Raw genomic sequence first — 17,536 nt, forward strand, 5'->3', positions numbered from 1 at the left:
CCGCCCATTGGCCGGCTCGCTTTCCCGCCTCCCATTGGCCGCCGGGTTAAATCCCCCGGGCGCCGATTGGCGGCGGCGCACGCGGCGCGTTCAAACGGCCGGCGGGGCGATGGAGGCGGCGCAGTTGGCTCTGCACGGCGGCCGTGGAGGAGCCGCTGCCGGGGGGCTGCGGCCCGCGCCGCCGCGTCCTGCGGGACGCCACCGTGCTGCTGGGCCGCAACGAGCTGCACCAGCCCGTGCTGCGGGTGGTGGGCGGCGGTGGCCGCGGTGCTGAGCTTCGCGCTGAGCGGGGACGCCGTGCGGCTCTTCACGCGGTTCGCGGCCGAGGGGCGGGCGGCGCGCAGGTCCTGCTCTCCGACTGCCCCCCGGACGCGCTGCGCCGCTTCCTCCGCCTCCTGCGGCTCAAAGTGGTCGCCGGGTCGCGGGGCCCGGCGCGCCCCCCGCGCCTGCTGGAGCGGCCGCCGGCGTCCTTCGCCGTGATCAGCCCGGTACAGCAGCGGGACCTGCTGCGCAACCCCGGCCCCCGCCGCGGCTGCGGGGAGGGGCGGGGGGAGTGCCCCGCCGAGGTGAGTCCCGGGGCGAGGGGCGGCCCCGGCCCCGGTACCGGGCCCGGGTTCGGGCGCTGCCCTCACAGCGCACCGCTGTCTGTCTGTCCCGCCGGTGCCCCGCGCAGAGAGGCGGCCCCCGGCGCGGCTCTCGGCGGAGCAGGAGGCGGTGCTGGGAGCCGTGCGGAGCGGGAAGAGCATCTTCTTCACCGGCTGCGCAGGTGAGGGCGCCCGGCGGCTCTCGCTGGGGAAAGCCCTGGGGCCTCGCTGTTGACCTGTTGCTTCTCTCTCCTCGAAGGGACTGGGAAGTCCCTCCTGCTGAAGAGGATCGTGGGCTCCCTCCCTCCGAACGTCACCTATGCCACAGCCAGCACGGGAGTGGCCGCTTGCCACATCGGTGGCACCACTCTCCATGCCTTTGCAGGTAATGCCTGCCCGACAGCGAGGGGCTGGGAGCTTTCACTCCCTTCCCAATAAATCAGGAGCTTCCCAAAGCTTTGCTTTCTTCTCCCCTGCCAGGGATCGGCTCTGGGAAGGCACCGCTGGAACAGTGCATTCAGCTGGCGGAGAGGCCGGGGGTGCGCCAGCACTGGCTGGCTTGCCAGCACCTGATCATCGATGAGATCTCAGTGGTAGATGGAAAGTTCTTTGACAGGCTGGAGGCAGTGGCAAGGTAAGCAAACGTCAGGTCAAACAACTAACTGAAATGAATTTTCCTAAATTTCCAGGCTACTTCCTTCCTCGGGTTTTGTGAATTGTTACAAGGCAGCTGCTGGCATAGGACTGCAAGGAAGCATGGAATCATAGCATCTGGGCAGATCTTTATCATGAGATAGGTTTTGATTGTGTCCCATCTTCACTCACAGCTGTGGCTGTTCTAGTTGCTCTTTCCATCTCCTGAGCTAAGTGTTGTCTATAGAGCTGAGTCCAGAATACAGCTGTTCCCAGAAGTTCTCTCTTGCAGAGAGAAGCAGCTGTAGCATAACAGCCACCAAAGAAAGACTGGTAATGGCATCTGGGTGGGTAAGCAAGGCAAATTTAATGTCTTACCATTGCTTAATTGTATGAGCTCTTCTGATTCAGCTGAGGATAAACATCTTTTAAATGCAGGTGGTGTATATTTGAATATCCTGACAGATTAACAAGTAACTTCTGAGATCTGAGTATGTCCAGGTTCTGGAGGACATTCAAAACTTCTCTCTTCCATCTCTTTCAGGGCAGTCAGAAAACGGGATGAGCCTTTTGTAGGAATTCAGCTAATCATCTGTGGGGACTTCTTGCAGCTACCTCCAGTTTGCAAGGCTAATGAAGAAACCAAGTTCTGCTTCCAGGTACAAAACTGCCCCTGAACTCATTCTCATACTTCAAGTCTGTCTCTTTCTTAACCAGAGAATGATTTTTGCAGGCAAAAAGCTGGAGGAAATGTATCCACATAAACATGGAGCTGACTGAAGTGCGGCGACAGACTGACAAGACCTTTGTCTCACTCCTGAGTGCAATACGTTTAGGCAGGTGAGGAGAAGCTCATCTCTTTGTAATCTCTGCTCCCCACCTATGGAGCAGAAGAAAGAGCAGTTTGTCACTTTTCTGAGCTCTATCAGGTATATGAAGCTGGGGGCAAAAGCTATAAAAGCTTTAGTTAACATAGGCAGATTTCATATATCCTGCTCTGGTAAGGAAGGACACTTTCTAGGGTTCCTCCTTGATTTCTGTGAGTTAATTCAATGAATCCTGAGCTGGCAGTGGCCAGGGCCCACACACTGGCACTGTTCTCCAACTTTTATATATCTTTCTCTGTCCTCCTCTCTGGAGGCCTGCAGCTTTCACAGACAGATCCAGCTGTGTGAAGACCTGTTCCTGATCACTTTAAAGAATAACTCCCTTTTCCTGGTTACCAGGTGCACAGAGGAGGTTACCAGGCAGCTGATGCAGACAGCTACTAACAGGTCTGAGCGTGATGGGATCCTGGCTACACGGCTCTGCACCCATAAAGATGATGTCGAAATAACTAATGAGAGACGCTTGCAACAGCTATCAGGTGAACTCCCTGGAGGAAACTGCTGGCTCTGGGGCTGAGCTCTGAGTGGATGCAGTGGGGATACTGTGGTGTCAGGAAGAACTAGTGTTCTGTCATGCACAGCAGCACCAGTCAAAGCTCTGTGTGTTGGAGTTCAGCTGCCTGGGGAAAAACTTCGGTTTTTTGGTTAAATATTCATTGTCACTTCTTGGTATGTAATAGACAGCAAGCTCATTGATTGCTATGAAACAGGGTTGGTCATTTATTGCCTCCACACCTCTGCTTTTTCTTTCTATTGCATCTTATTAAGGGCTTTCTCAACTTTTGCCTCCCTTTCTGGCAATATTTTCTGGATACTTCCTTTAGTGATCTGATGTTGGCAGCAAATGAAACTAGTCATATGCTCAAAATGCTGGCTGCTCAGTTCTTATTTACTGCTGGCCTTTGATTCCTGTGCCTTTTCATGCTCTGCAAATTCTGTTGGGAAGAGAGGCAGTAGTGAGCTCTCTGTTGTTAGATGTGACAAGGTTTGTGTGAAGATGTCCTAGCAGCAGAGCAGAATGGATATTAAAAGAGAAATTGCTATTAGGAATAAATGCTGAGCCTCCTGTCATGCTGTGTATAATGTGTTCAACAGCTGCAATTTGTTATGTCTTTCTTTCCTTAACAGGAGAAGTGCACACGTTTGAGGCTTTGGATAGTGACCCAATGCTAGTGAAGTTAATTGATGCTCAGTGTCCTGTGGGTGGTAGAGTTGAGCTGAAGCTTGGAGCTCAGGTAAGTGTGTGTACATACACATGGAATAGAACAGCAGATCAAATGGTATAAGAAAAATAAAGGAATATCAGATAAATATATAGAGTAGATTAATACACAGAATGCAGATTCAATATAGAATGTCTATGCCAGGCCAACAGAAGATTCTATTCCAATCTTTTATATTTTCTCTGCTTGGAATCTTATCGAAACAGAAAATGAGTTTGATTTGAGTGCAGTCCATGTCTTGGGGACAATGATGATTGCTGTGACTTTGACACACTTTTCCAATCAGGTTTAGAAGCTTTCAGTAGCAGAGAGCATAGGCAGCTCATAGCTGTGGATGGAAGCAGCTCAAGTGAAGTGTTCAATGCTGTAAAATAGCTGGGAATCTGTCGTAGCACAGAAACTGTTGCATTTCTGTGATTTCTCCCCTGGCATGGCTGGGTGCAGATAGTAAAAATTACTGCGCCACTAAGATGGCTACTCGAGCTAAAGTTAGAACAAAGGTGGATTCATGCCAGATGCCAGGGAAGAGTTTTTGGCAGGTGAATAAAGTTTTCTCATCTCCTATGACCACCTGTTGTGGTCCAATTAGAAGGGAACAACAGAGCATGTTTTCCTTATGTAACCAATGTTGTGTGAACAAGAAGCTGAGCGTCATGAGCACTATATAATCTGTCTTTCTCCTAATAAATCCGACATTTTGCCTGATCATATTGATCCTGGAGCAATCTGTCCATACCCTTCCATCAACAGGAATCCTAGGAAGGAAAGGCTGTGAAATAATTTCAGTTGGAGATGGTGCTCTCTCCTGCAATAGGCAGGATAGGATGATATGGTCATATCAGCCTGATGTGCTTATGCTTCCTGGAAAGAAGCTTAACTGCAGGTGGCTGAACAGGCTGTAAACCCAGTGCACTGAAGGATTTTTCTTTTTCTCTGTAGGTGATGCTGGCAAAGAATCTGGATGTGTCTCAGGGGCTGGTGAACGGGGCACGAGGCGTTGTTGTAGGATTTGAAAGTGAACAGAAGGGTAAGTGAGCTTCTTGATCTCTTGTTGAAGGAAGAGGGGGAAAAATAACAAAACGATTTTTCATTGATGGCTGATGACTTCTCAACTTTGTTTACTGCCTGGTAAGAATAATTAGAGGGAAAGCAGGGAGGAGATCTCTGCAGGCTTGGGGCTCTCACCAGCTGTTATGTCATGCACTGCATCAGCTGTAGCTATCTATGGGCCTCTTGTGTTTGCTTTTCTGTGTTGTCTAGATGTGGGTGCTCACTTGCATTTCCTGTTTTCTTTTGTTCAAGCAAGTTTTTGTTTGTTTTTTCTCAAAGAATAATGTTCTGCTACCTGCAATGTGTATTTTTCTCTGCATCTCAGCTGATAAATTACCTGACTTTAATTCTCCTGCCTTAAGTAGGTGCCAAACATCATTTCAGTGCATGCTATTTACTGTCTGCGGGTTTAGGTTTGGTTTAGGAGGGGGGGAAAAAAGTGTTCTTAGGCTGCTGACTTCCTGGCTTTTGAGTGTCAGGAATACATCTCTGTTTCTCTCCTGCTCCCATTCCTACAGGGCTGCCTAAGGTGAGGTTTCTCTGTGGGGTCACACAGGTCATAAGAATGGAGAAATGGGTCTTCAAAGGACCATCAGGAGTTCACCTGAGCCGTCAACAGCTGCCTTTAAAATTGGCATGGGCCATTTCCATTCACAAGAGTCAGGTGGGTGTCCTTATACAACTGTCTAAAGACTTGCACACCATCATAAGCCTTATTTCCTGGGTGAGCTTGCATTGCTGGTAAAACAGAAGGGAAAGCTGAAAGGCCCTTGTTGGGGGGGGAACTCCAGAATATGTGTGTTTAGCTGCACCTCATCTGCTCATGATGCCTGCCTATAGGGTCACAGATGGACTAGATACACTGCTGGAGTTTCCATGGGGTGCTGCCATCTGCATAGTTGGTGTTGGACTATAAAGCAGCATTATTTACCATTGTGGGCTGATGAGAGCAGTGTTTCCTTGAGAGTCATCGGCACTAGAGACCCTGAGGTTTACAGTATAACTGAGGCAGCTGCCAGAGCCACAGCTCTCTTTGGGCTGAACTCGCTCTTTGGTGGGGTGTGTTTGGTTTTTTTCAATGTAACAGTGTAACTTTCTCAAAGTTCCTTCCCTTCCAGAAGACTTCATACACTTTGATGAATACTGGTCTTGGAAACCTGTGAGTTTGTTCCCATGCCACTGCTTATTGTTCCTGTGCCACTGTTTAAACCAGGGCAGGCTGTAAATTCTGCTGTGCCCAGGACAGCCCTGCAGACAGGCCTAACCCAAACTCTCTGATCTGCCTGAGGACTGCTTGGGAATGGTGACTGCTCTAGTTAACTACTAGGAGTGAAACCAGCAGGATTTCTTTCCCTGCTGTGTTGATTAGATGGGATTTATGGAGTTTCATGCAACAAGAGGTTCTCTGGAGTTAGTGGATTCTACTATCTGCTAGCAATTTACTGACAGTAGGAAACTGCCTTTCCTTTCTGATTCTCATCTTTTAATCAGTTACACAGTAAAACAAAAGACTTCTTTGTTTTTTTCTTTTTTTTTAATCAAGCCCTTACACCAAGAACGGTACCTTTGACAGACTCACAGGTTAGTGTTGGTACAGCACAGTGTTCTTGTTTGTTTGTTCTGTAACAAAGTTCTCTGTGTCTTTGGCAGGGCATGTCTTTAGACTGTGTGGAAATCTCCCTGTCTCGTGTCTTTGAAAGTGGGTAGGCTTAGGTAGCCCTCTCCCGAGCCCGCAGCCTTGCAGGTCTCCGTGTTCTGGATTTTGACCCAAAAGTAGTGAGAGCTGATCCTTCTGTGCTGCACTTCTGTAGACAGCTGAGGCGTCATCAGCTTTTAACCCAGGTAAAGAAAAACCTCATGCTAGCAAAGCCTGCTTTGTGCTACCAAGATGAGAGATGTTGGCCCTGAGATGCTTCTTTTTCTTCCTAAGCAAGACCATTCAAATTAAAACTTGTAGTGGCAGGAGAGATGAAACTGCAGAGAGAGCATGTGGCAGGGCAGCTCTTGGTGGTAAAATAGCTACAGTAGTTTTGGGATTGTATAAAACTACCTGGCACTGTGGGTGAAAGGATAGGCTGGGATTCTTTGGTCTTCCTCTTGCAGTAAGGAATGAAGGGGAAGTGGGCACAAAAGAAATCTGTTCCTTTTTTTTTTTTTTTTATGTCTTCTTTCTCCCCAAAGGATTCACTACACACCTATTCAGATGCTGATGAGAAGGAGAATGTGAAATGCAGCTGATAATGTTCTCCTGGTTTCTGTGAAGTGTCAGCACAGACAGCTGAGATGCAGTGATCTTGCTATTGAGTATATTTGATAACACAGGTAAAGTCAAAGGAATTTTTTTAGCTGTTTGCTTCATTCAGCTGACTCTGGATATATAGAAGTATCCCCACCTTGTGCCTCTGGAATTTGGAAGGCTTCTGCAGCCCCCTTCTGAGCCCACAGTCCTAAGTAAGCACTTCTGTGTCACAGATGCAACTCTAGCAAACAAAATGACTGAACAAGGATGTTCCTGAAGGACTTTCCTATGGTTCTATCCTGCCTGCCTAGTTGCATTTAATCCTCCACATATATAGACTGAAACTTGTGTCCCTTTCTTCAAGTATACCACTGTTGTGAGATGGAAGGTGTCTGGATGGATTGGACCTGTTCACAGGAGCTGCTGACACAAGGGAAAGCAGTGCTAAGTATGTGGAATACACACTTGATTCTTCTGCAAGCAAGGAGCTGGGCTATTACTTTACAGCATGCTGAGGTGTTCCAGATGCTTGACACCAGGAGGCTTTGCAAAACTTCCTCCACAAGCAGAACTGCCAGTTACATATTGCTTGTTATGCTGATATGTAGTGTTTTTATTAGTCTGTTGCATAAGATGTGATTTTTATTTTTTTAACCCTCTGAGATGAACTGGCACTGTTTAAAGACAGGAGGAATTCCTACATCTTATACCTGTAATTATGGAACTACAAGAATTGTAAAGGTCTGTTACTCCATTAGGGAGAAGATGGGTACTGGTGAGAGTTCCTCTTGTTAAAACATGAGGCTTGCTCAAATGAAAGTTGTCCCTGGAAAAAACCTGGAAGGTGGAAGTTTAGTGTGAAATAGGGAATAATGGCTATGGACATGTGAAGTGAGCTGTAATGTCACCTGTTTCAGCAAAAGCAGAGATAAGCAGAATTAATATACTGTCTTAATTAAGGAAAAGCTTTGGTCTTTGTATTTTAGCACTTTGTTTAAAACTTAAGTGACTTGCATATTTTAAAATGTTTAACATCTTAAAACATGACGTAACATTCAGCTGGAACTCATCTCTTTCAGGGTTATGTCTCTAACAAAACCTCTGCTGTGTGAGTGAGTTGAAGGTCACTTCTTGGCAGCTGCTCTCCTTAAAGCCAGGAAAGGATGTTGATTAGCCAGTGGTTAATATAGCAGAGAACAGTTTTAATTGGATTTCAAAATGCATATTTTAAGTGGGGGTTGAGGTTTTTTTTCTGGGCTTGAAAGGTAGAGTTTTGGAGGGAGTCATAGTAGAAGACAGAAGTGTGACTATTATTCAGAGGGGCTCTTAATGTATCAGCACATTGTTTCTTCAAAGAAGTCTGGTGGGGAGTGGATGAAGTAGCTGGAGCCTGTGGAAGACAAGCCCTTTCCCCCTCACACTGCAAGCTGTAAACTTTTTAAATTATTTTTTTTAAACAACACATCCCAATTCTTTGAGCTGGATGTAAGCTGTTTGTCCACCTTGGGGAGAAACTGAAGATTAACTTCTCCCTGCCCTCACAGCTGGCAAGGAGGGTGCTGGCACACTAAAGCATCATTTCTGGTGCAGATGAGCACTGAGGTGTGATTGTTTGGCCTGCAGCTTCCAGAGCTTCCACTAGAGCTGGGTGAGGGCCTGACTGTTGCAGGCTGTGTCCCCCAGCTGACAGTGCCAGTACCCAGGTGGGGTGCCCATGAGCACGGTGTGCTCAGGTTCAGCCCCCTCCTCCTGTGGTAGGACACAGGGGTTGCAGGTGTGGCAGGCTGGCTCTAGCCTTTCCTTGGACACCTCTTGTTCCCCCAGCTGCTGTGTCCCCATCTTGAAGCACTCTTGCTCTTTCCTCATACTGCTGTTCTGCAGTGGGTGCCTTGGCACAGAATCTGTGCTGTGCCACTCATGCCTCCTGTATAATTCCAACTGTGCCTCAATGTGCATCCTCCACCTTGGTGTGGGTTGAGTTTTTGCTTTTGTTCACCCCCCATGCCCCTTGTGCAGGTGGCAGAGGCTGTGGGTACCCTGATCATCAGGGCAAGGCTGTCCAGGCAGGCAGGGATGCCCAAGGGGTAGCCTTAAAGCCTGTATGCTTGGTCAGGGGGCTGGGCTGGGTCCAGTTTGCACTCTTTTTAGAGATGGGATGCTGCAGTATGAGGGCTTTGTGTTGCACTGGAGGTTGAGTTGTGGGATCTGAAATGCCCAGAATGTCAGTGGGTTTTACTCCTGGGGTAGACAGCTAGGAAGGATACGCCAGCCGTGTCCAGTCATACACAATACATTGATTTACTGACAGGTTGCATAAGAGTGATGAGATAATGCAGGCTCAAATCCTTTAACATCTCTTAAAAAGTTCCTGTATTGCTGCAATGAAAAGATAATTTAGAGTGTAAGAGTGGTGATTATGCAAATAAACTTCTAATTGTGATTTTAAGAAGCAACTCACTTGACTGTAGTTTTCCTGGATTTAGGGACTGAAATCTTTCCAGTTGTGTGGCAGTTTTTTTGGTGCCAAGCTGAGGTTTGAGATAAAATGCTGAACAGAACTTAAAGCTGGAAAGGCTAATCAATATTTCATGTTAGTATTAAATATACATGAAATATTGTGGTTGCCTTCTCAATGATGGAACTGTGGGAACAGAATAGTGGTGGCTTTTGAAGGGCTGGCAGCTGTTCTGAGGCCAAAAGGGGTCCGTCTGTGTAAATTTTGGATGTTCTTACTTCCAGCTAAAGCAGATGTAGGGAGGGAGGCTGTGTCTGGAGGCTGCTATTTAAATCAGAAAAGAAGCAGTCAGGACAAATCTGAGCTGTCAGGCTCTGTCATGGCTCCCCTTCAGTCAGGGTTGTGATGAGGCCTTTTTTAACAGAATAATACTTCCATATATACATGAGGTAAAAATCTTGTAATACAATAAATATCCCTTCTTCCAAGTTTTCCATAATGTGTTGATTTTTCTTTCAGAGGGACAGTCTGTCGCTAGAACCCAGTATAACAACATGGGATTTTTTTTTTAAGGAACTCTTTATTGTGGTAATTGTACTGCAAGAACAGAGCTCCTTGTCTCTTCATTAGTCAGTAAAATGAAGAAGAATCTGAAGGCTGAGCAGCTTTTTATACAAGTCTGCCACAAAGCCATCCTCAAAATGTCTGGTGCTGCTGTTGCTTTCACCTGCTGAAGCAAGGTGGGCTTAGCAGGCTCGATTCTTGTAAGGACAATTCACATGGCTCGTGGCAGAGCAAGCACCTGTGCCATTCTCCACTTACACAACCTAGAGTTCATGCTTCTCCCCTGCCCCTCCATGGATCTTCTCCACAGGCTGTGGTCCTTCAGGGAGAAGTCTGCTCCACCACGGTCTTGCTGGGGGCTGCAGGGGCACCTGGAGCTCCTCCTCCACCTCTGACCTGGGTGATCGTTTCTCACGCATTGTCCCCCACACTCTGCAGTTTTTCCCCCTCTGTCTGTTGTTACCACCAGTGTCAGTGAGGGGCTCAGCTGTGCCCCGTGGTGGGGTTGTCCTGGAACTGGCTGGAATTCGCTGTGTCGGGCACGGGGCAGCCCCGACCTCTCCTCACAGAGATTCCCAACACATGTGCACAGGCATCTCATACACCAAGTGTGTGAGCATCTTTCAAACTGCCCCACCACCCTTGCCTGCAGCAGTTGGGTGGTTGGATATCCTGGGCTACAGAGGAAAGGCTGGAGGTGCTGTGGTAGGTGAGGGGGAATGGCTGGTGATGGAGGAGCTGCCATGGCCATGGGGCACCGGGCAGGAGCTGGCCTGGGGTGCAGCTGGAGCCCAGCTGGTGGGAGAGGCACTCCATGAGGGCACATGGCTGTGCAGCAGGGGCCTGGGTCCCTGTGGAAGAGGAGGCTTCCATTACTGCACTCCCATAAACATGGGGAATTAATATTGTCCTCTGCTTTCACAAACTGAAGAGCAAGAATTTAAGCTTGGTGTTTGCCTTAACTGCAGCTATCATTAAGTGAATTAAACTAAGAGTTAGATACATAATTGGTATTTCTGTTACCACAAAGTACAGCCATTCTCTTTTCAAATACATTAAACCATAAGAAACTGCTTTATACCAGCTAAAGCTTCATAATACATTTATGTGTTATTGGAAGCATAATTCACAAGCAGAGTGTTATTAAAACCTTACCAGCTTCCAATTTAAATCTTTGTACAGTGATTTAGCGCTCTTCTCGTTTCTTTATGTGACATTTTCACAATAATTAAACATGAATGTGTCCTCAGAGTCTGTACCCACAAGTCCTGTGAGTGCAGGAAAGACAACAACAGTCCTGTTGATCTCAGATGCTGTAATAAGATTGTGTCCAGGAATTAGATCTTCATATCCAGAGTTGCTCTGAATAGATGAAACAAATACTACTCTTAAGTGATGGAAATAGAGTACATTATAGGTTATGTTATGAATGCTAATAATGTAATTTTTCTCACAGATATTAAAAGTTTCTCATTTTGTATTATGCCACTCTGTGACATGCAATTGTCTTGTACTGTTAAATCTAAGCAGCTCTATTATTAGCCTGAGAAAAGACCTGAATTGCTAGAGATTGCATTTAGATGTGTAAAATCTCTATTTCCCTGCTTCCTGTATAATTATTTTATGCTTGTTTCTATTACAGATTATAAGGATGTTGGATGGAATTTTTTAGCTAAACTACTGACTAGGATATAATGTATGAAATCTGGTTGTAAAAGCAAAATAAGTTAATAAAAAAATCTAAGAGTAAAGTTTTTCACTTATAATTATTGAATAGTGCACTAGCAGAATTTTTAATTTTATTTTTTTTTTTTAATTTGGTATGGTGTTGATGCAGAGGGCTGTCAGATAGTTAAATTAGGCCTATTTTCTATAAATTACTTGTATGAATTTAATTCTTCATCACTGAAATCCTTTGCCTTTTTCCTCTATTGCACCTGGATCATGTCAAGTTAACAGGCCCTTTAACTACAAGTCCTTCATAAATACTCCTAAGTTATTCACAGGCTTCATGCTTCTGTAATTTCCTGAGCATTCCAAAATTCATCTCAAAAATCTGGTTAGTGTGTGTGAAGTGCCTCAGACAAATGTGGGTTTTTTTTAAGGACTTTCAAGTGTGAATGATCCCAACTTGATCATTCAAAAAAAAAATTGTTCCAGGAAAGTGGGTGCCATCTGTGTCCCTGAGGGGGAGGTGGGTACCTTGTGTACCCCTGAGGGGCTGCGTGACTCACTGAGAGGGACCTGAGTATCCCCTGTATCACTGAGGAAGGGTGGGTGTTCTGTGTGTCTCTGAGGGGGAAGAGGGTGCCCCGAGGGCTAAGCGGGTGTCTCCTCTGTCCCTTTAGGGGCTGTGAGGAACACAGGGCGAAAAGGGTGCTCTGGAGGGTCACCGAGGATCCCTGAGGGTGCCCTGAGGGAGACGAGACGGGGCGGGGCGGGGCAGTCGCCATTACGCTGCTTTTCCCGCCCTCCCCTCAGCCCCCTCAGCCACCTCAGCTGCAGTGTCCCGCCACTCCCCGGTCTGTGGGACGGGTGCAGGTAAAAGGCGCTTTGGAGAAGCTCGGCAGAAGGTTTTGGAGTTGCTCTAAAGAAGATTTTGGGCTGTTACAGACGTAATACAGTGTTGAGCAGCAGCGTCAGAAGGGCAGCACGGTCTTTCAGAGGAGTTATTGAGGAAAAAGCTTCTTGAACTTCGTCACCCTTGGTAAGGTAAGTCAAAGGGGACTAAGAGTTTCAGAGAGGTAAAGCTGAGGGAACTTGGAAAGCACATGCAGGGGATGTTTTGAGGGAAGATCTCAGGTAAAGTGTGAGGGACAGACTGAAAATCTTGGAGGGAAAAGCTGAGTCGGGGACATTTTGGAAATTGAAATATGCGGAGTCCTGAGTGTCACTGAGGGGTTTTGAGGGTCACAAGAGGAGGAGGCTGGTGCCCCCTGTATCACTGAGGGGAAGGAGGAGGTCCTGTGTGTCACTGAGGGGGAGGCAGGTGCGCTGTGTGTCGCTGAGGGTCCATGAGGGTCACGGGGGGGGAATTGAGTGCCCCAAGTGTCACTGAGGGGCTTTGAGGGTCAGTGAGGAAGAGGTGAGTGTCTGGTACATCACTGAGGGGAAAGTGGGTGCCTCGTGTGTTGCTGAGGGTTCTGGGAGGGTCACTGTGGGTGAAGAGGGTTCCCTGAGGGGCTGTGAGGGTCGCTGAGGGGAAAGCAGGTGCCTTGTTTGTTGCTGAGGATCACTGAGAGGCAACTGGGTGCGTTGAGTACCGGCGAGGAACTTTGAGAGTCACTGAGGGAGAGGTGTGTGTTCTCTGTGTCCCTGAGGGGAAGGCAGGTTTCCCGCATGTTGCTGAGGGGGGAGGCAGGTGCCCGTTACGTCCCTGACGATCTCTGAGGGTGAAGAGGGTGCCCCGAGGGGTGAGTGTCTCCTGTGTCTCTTTAGGTGCTGTGAGGGACACAGGGCGAAAAGGGTGCTCTGGAGGATCCCTGAGAGGGCCCTGAGGGAGACGAGACGGGGTGGGGCAGAGCAAGGGCGGGTTGGTCGCTGCTGCTGCGCCCTCCCCTCAGCCTCGGTGTCCCGCTCCTCCCCCGGTCTGTGGGACGGGAGCAGGTGAAAGGCGCTTTAGCGAAGCCGATGAAAGGTTGTGGTGTCGCCCTAGAGCAGATTTTGGGCTGTTACAGAGGTAACGACTGCTGAGCAGCAGGGGCAGCAGGGTGTTTCAGTGGAGTTACTGAGGAAAAAGCTTCTTGAACTCCGTCATCCTTGGTGAGGTAACACAGAGGGGACTGAGAGTTTCACAGAGGTAAAGCTGAGGGAACTTGGAAAGCACATGCAGGGGATGTTTTGAGGGAAGAGCTCAGGTAAAGTGTAAGTGAGGTGAAGTGTGAGTAAGGTGGTGAATAAGGCGCAAACCCCGCCGGTGACACAATCAAGTGCCAGGGCAGAATTAAGGTTTATTACAAAACAGTTTGGTTTAAATACAGCGCTTAAGCATGTCACGTGATCTTCCAAACAATGACAATCAAGTATTGATTGAGCATGTGTGAGAACGTGGAAAACTACAACTCCCATAATTCCTTGCCACATCTCCCCTTCTCTAAATAATTAACAAATTGTAAAACAATACATTTTTTAAACATCCTTAATGTAACCAATCTTATCTTAACTGTTTATAAAAACCAGGGCCTATCATCACAAGGCCTTTATTGAGCTGTTTACAACTTTATTGGTTCGTGCAATATTCAAGCAACCTTGAATTACTCAGGGTTTGTAGATGTGTAGAATCTTTTATCTGAGGGTAATTTTGTGTGATTGGGTAAAGGCATCATCTTTATTTGAAAGGGAAATGTGTTGGGTTGTAGATGTTGTGTTTGAAGTAGTGTTGTTTGAGGTAGTGTTGTTGAATGAGTGTTTAAGATATCTTGCTGTAAAGTGTATTTGCATTCACACACATACATATCTCCACTCAACTTTCTCATTCACATTCCGGTGGCCACTGTTTCATTCTCTCCTAACACATGCATTCTTAAACCCTTTATTGTGTTTGAATCATGGAGTTTTGGGTTTGTATTGGTTACTGTTTGTGTGTTTCCTTTGGTTCTGTTTATTGCTTCTTTGTGATTGTTCCTGTTTTGAAGAAGTATTAATGTAGATTTACACATATAGGGACCAGACCCATATCTCTTTCCCTCCCTTTTTTGTGTTTTTACAGCATGTTTCTCAATGTGTGGTGTGTTCCTTTTACTATTGTTAGTTATGTTTCTTCAAATCCGATTTCTTCACTCATTTTCTCCGATGATTGTTTCAGTTGTGAGGGAGGGCTAATATAAGGCCTGACACATTTAGAAGAGATCCTTTGTAATTTGGTACCCTTGGATACACAGGCATATATCCTCCCACAAGTTCTGAGATCTACTGGTCCTGACCATTGCCTAGATATTAGATTTTTAATCATAACTGGTGCTTTGGAAGATGAAAGTATTTGAGTTTTATGTTGGTATTCATACCTGCTATGGTTTGTATCATCACAGTTTAAGAAATTTAGAACATATGATGCTTTCCATAAGCGTTCCTGGGGGCTATATACCAACTCCCCTCTTTTTTGCCTTTGAAGCATTTCTTTTAGTGTGCAGTGTGCTCTTTTTACAATTGTTCTGTGGGTGAGTGTGGCATGTTTGTGGAATGGAATATCTTCTGATTTGTGAGATTTGTTTTAGCTTTGGTTGAATAACATACAGGATCACTGTTTGCGTTTATGGTTTTTGGAATGTTTGAAATTGCAAAACAAATTAGTATTTGGTAGTATCTTTTGCCTTTTTCTAGTGTGTGTTGTATTATTCTATCTGGAATGTGTGTGAATGGATGTGTCTTATGTAAGAGTTAGATTTTGTGTGATTAACAAGGAATTATGTGGTGCGTATTTTTCTAGGTAAATGAGGGTTAGTGAAATCTCGAAGGAAGGAGCCTTCAAGATGTGAAAGTAGCATAGCGTGAATCAATTATAACATTCATAGGTTAATTACAAAACAATTTAAATGTCTTGCATATATGAGTAAGTTGTAAAACTTATATAGAGTCCCGGTCCACGGTTTGTACCTTATTGTTACATTGTCTTCTTTAGTTTGTCCAGATGTAGATGGTCTCAGTGTCCCATTTACTTACTACATCTTTTGTTGTGTAGTTTTCTTTGTATTGGAGATTCCATTGTTGGTCCTGTTAAATTTTTTTTTGGAATGTTTTACAGTCCCCGTTTCTTAATAATATCAGTTAGAGCAACTGTAACCAGGTTTAATTGGGTCTCTCAGGTAGTTGCAATTTACAAGCAGCTATTTTGCACTCTTGTTGACATTATGTATGTTGTTCTGTGATTGCAAAATGTTTTGAGAATGTTTGAATGTAACAAATATGGGGATGTTTAAGATTCTATACTTATTATTCGAATAACATTGTTATGATAATTGCATGTATGTGGATGTATTTGAGAATTTAATAACTTCTAATAACTTTTATTTTTAATAATTCAAATAAGGCTACTGGGAAATTAATGAAAAAATAGGAAAAAAAAATTTAAAGCTGTAATGTTTTGGTTTTGTGGAAATAAACTTAAATGTTTTTGGTTAAAATGACACCAATTTACATAGTGAAAGGCAATAGCAAGAACTTTTAGGCAACAAAGAGAATTTTTCTCTCTCTGTACACTAAGAAGGTTTCAAATCTTCTTTTTCATCTTGAGTCCAGCAATTGATTGGTAATCAGCATGCAATCTATGCTGAAACAATCTGTGGGTAAATTTATTTAATTCAAATTTATCTCCCTAGTAAATTGCTTATATTGCTCCAGTTTTTGTAATATGCGTAGCAATTTTGTTTGCTGATTGATAAAGGTTTATCTTGCATTCTTTAGCATAGCTAGAAGAATATGAAACTGCTAAACCTAATGAAAGTTTTGTATCAGCCAGTTTATTTTTAAAAAATCTGAATTAATGAATATATTGGGCTTTAAAATGGTGAGATGCTAAATTTTATTCCATGTGTAAATGTTTTTAAACTATTTTCTACCCTTTATTTCTATTGTTAAGAAGACAATTTACAGTACTTTTAAGAAAACTGATTTGAAAACAAAAAAGAAAAAACCACAAATGTTAGAAGTAAAATTTATATTTTCTTAAAAATGTAAAAGGCAGTGCTATGAGTGAATAGTTAACAAAGTTTTAGTTCGCTATGTTTTGCTTTCTTTTTCCCATATTATGTAAGAAAGGAGATTTTGAGTGAGAGATGAGAGGGGTTTGCTTGTCGTTTTCCTCACCAAAAGGCAAGTCACTTGTTTGTTTAGCCACAGAGTTAGTAGGAAAGTTTTTATAGGAACAGGAATAGTGGCAGAAGATGACAAAATCTAATTCCACCCAGTTGTTAAGCAGTAAACCATAGTTATGTTTGAGGGGCAGCACATTATTTCTTGTTTTGCAAAGGCAATTATGCAAGAAGTGTTTTTTATCCTTTTCTTTAACTAAAAAGTCATTTGTAAAATCTTGGTTTTCAAAAATTCTAATTTTTTGCACTCTGAGACGGGTAAAAAATATGAAAATCCATTTTTCTCTACTTTGAGAGATTGATAGATTAGTGAAAGGGTTTTTGTACGTAGCAAGGCTGTGTTTATATGGTTTTCTAGTGTTGTGTGTAAATGCCTCACCTCTGTTTTAAGGAAAGGCCACTGTATCACAGATTTAGGGCTATTTGTTTCTTGGGCCACTTTTGGGTTTAGCTGCAATGAAACTGCCTTTGGGAAAAATCCGCTGTTAACTGACTTCCTCTTTGACTGAGGCAGCCTCTGTTCTGCAGAATGAGTGATTTCAGTGGGTCCAATAAAAACAGGGTTAATGTCTGGGCTATTGCTGGTTATGATGTCTCTGTTTTGTTTTGGGGGTGCTTGCAGCGAGGGGAGGAGGAGCCGCCTGCAGCTTTTTTTTTTTTTTTTTTTTTTTTTTTTTTTTTTTTTTTTTTTTTTTTTTTTTGGGAGGGACGAAAGAGGAAGTTTATTGTGGGGTTGGGGTTTATAAGGCTTTTAGGAAGGTCAAAGGGGACCAATCACAAGTTCAGGGTCACACAAAAGAAACCATCAGGTAAGGGGTCAACAGCCGATAGGAAGGGGTTAAACAAAGGACCAATGGGACACCTCGGGACACCTTCCCAGGACACCTTGTATGGGAGACAATAGCTTCACAGGGGGTGTCTGGGAGACAGTGACACTGCAGAAAATACACAAACATGTTGAGACATGTTTAAACTACAGTAAAAACTTCTGTTTCCATAGGGTTTGAGCTGTTTTCCTCACCAGTCCATTTCTGGCAGGACTTTTTCCATATTGTATATGGCAAGTTCATTGCCACAGGTGCTAGTTTAAGAAAA

At 44.9% G+C, this 17,536-nt stretch overlaps 1 pseudogene; it reads left to right on the forward strand.

The window, feature by feature from the left end:
* Positions 1–50: 50 nt before the first annotated feature.
* On the forward strand, positions 51–11,386 carry LOC113988970 (annotated as a pseudogene).
* The last annotated feature ends 6,150 nt before the right edge of the window (positions 11,387–17,536 follow it).

The sequence above is a fragment of the Pipra filicauda genome, unplaced genomic scaffold (assembly GCF_003945595.2).
Source record: "Pipra filicauda isolate LSUMZ 115617 unplaced genomic scaffold, ASM394559v2 scaffold9_size5747161_pilon, whole genome shotgun sequence".
Classification (NCBI taxonomy): domain Eukaryota; kingdom Metazoa; phylum Chordata; class Aves; order Passeriformes; family Pipridae; genus Pipra; species Pipra filicauda.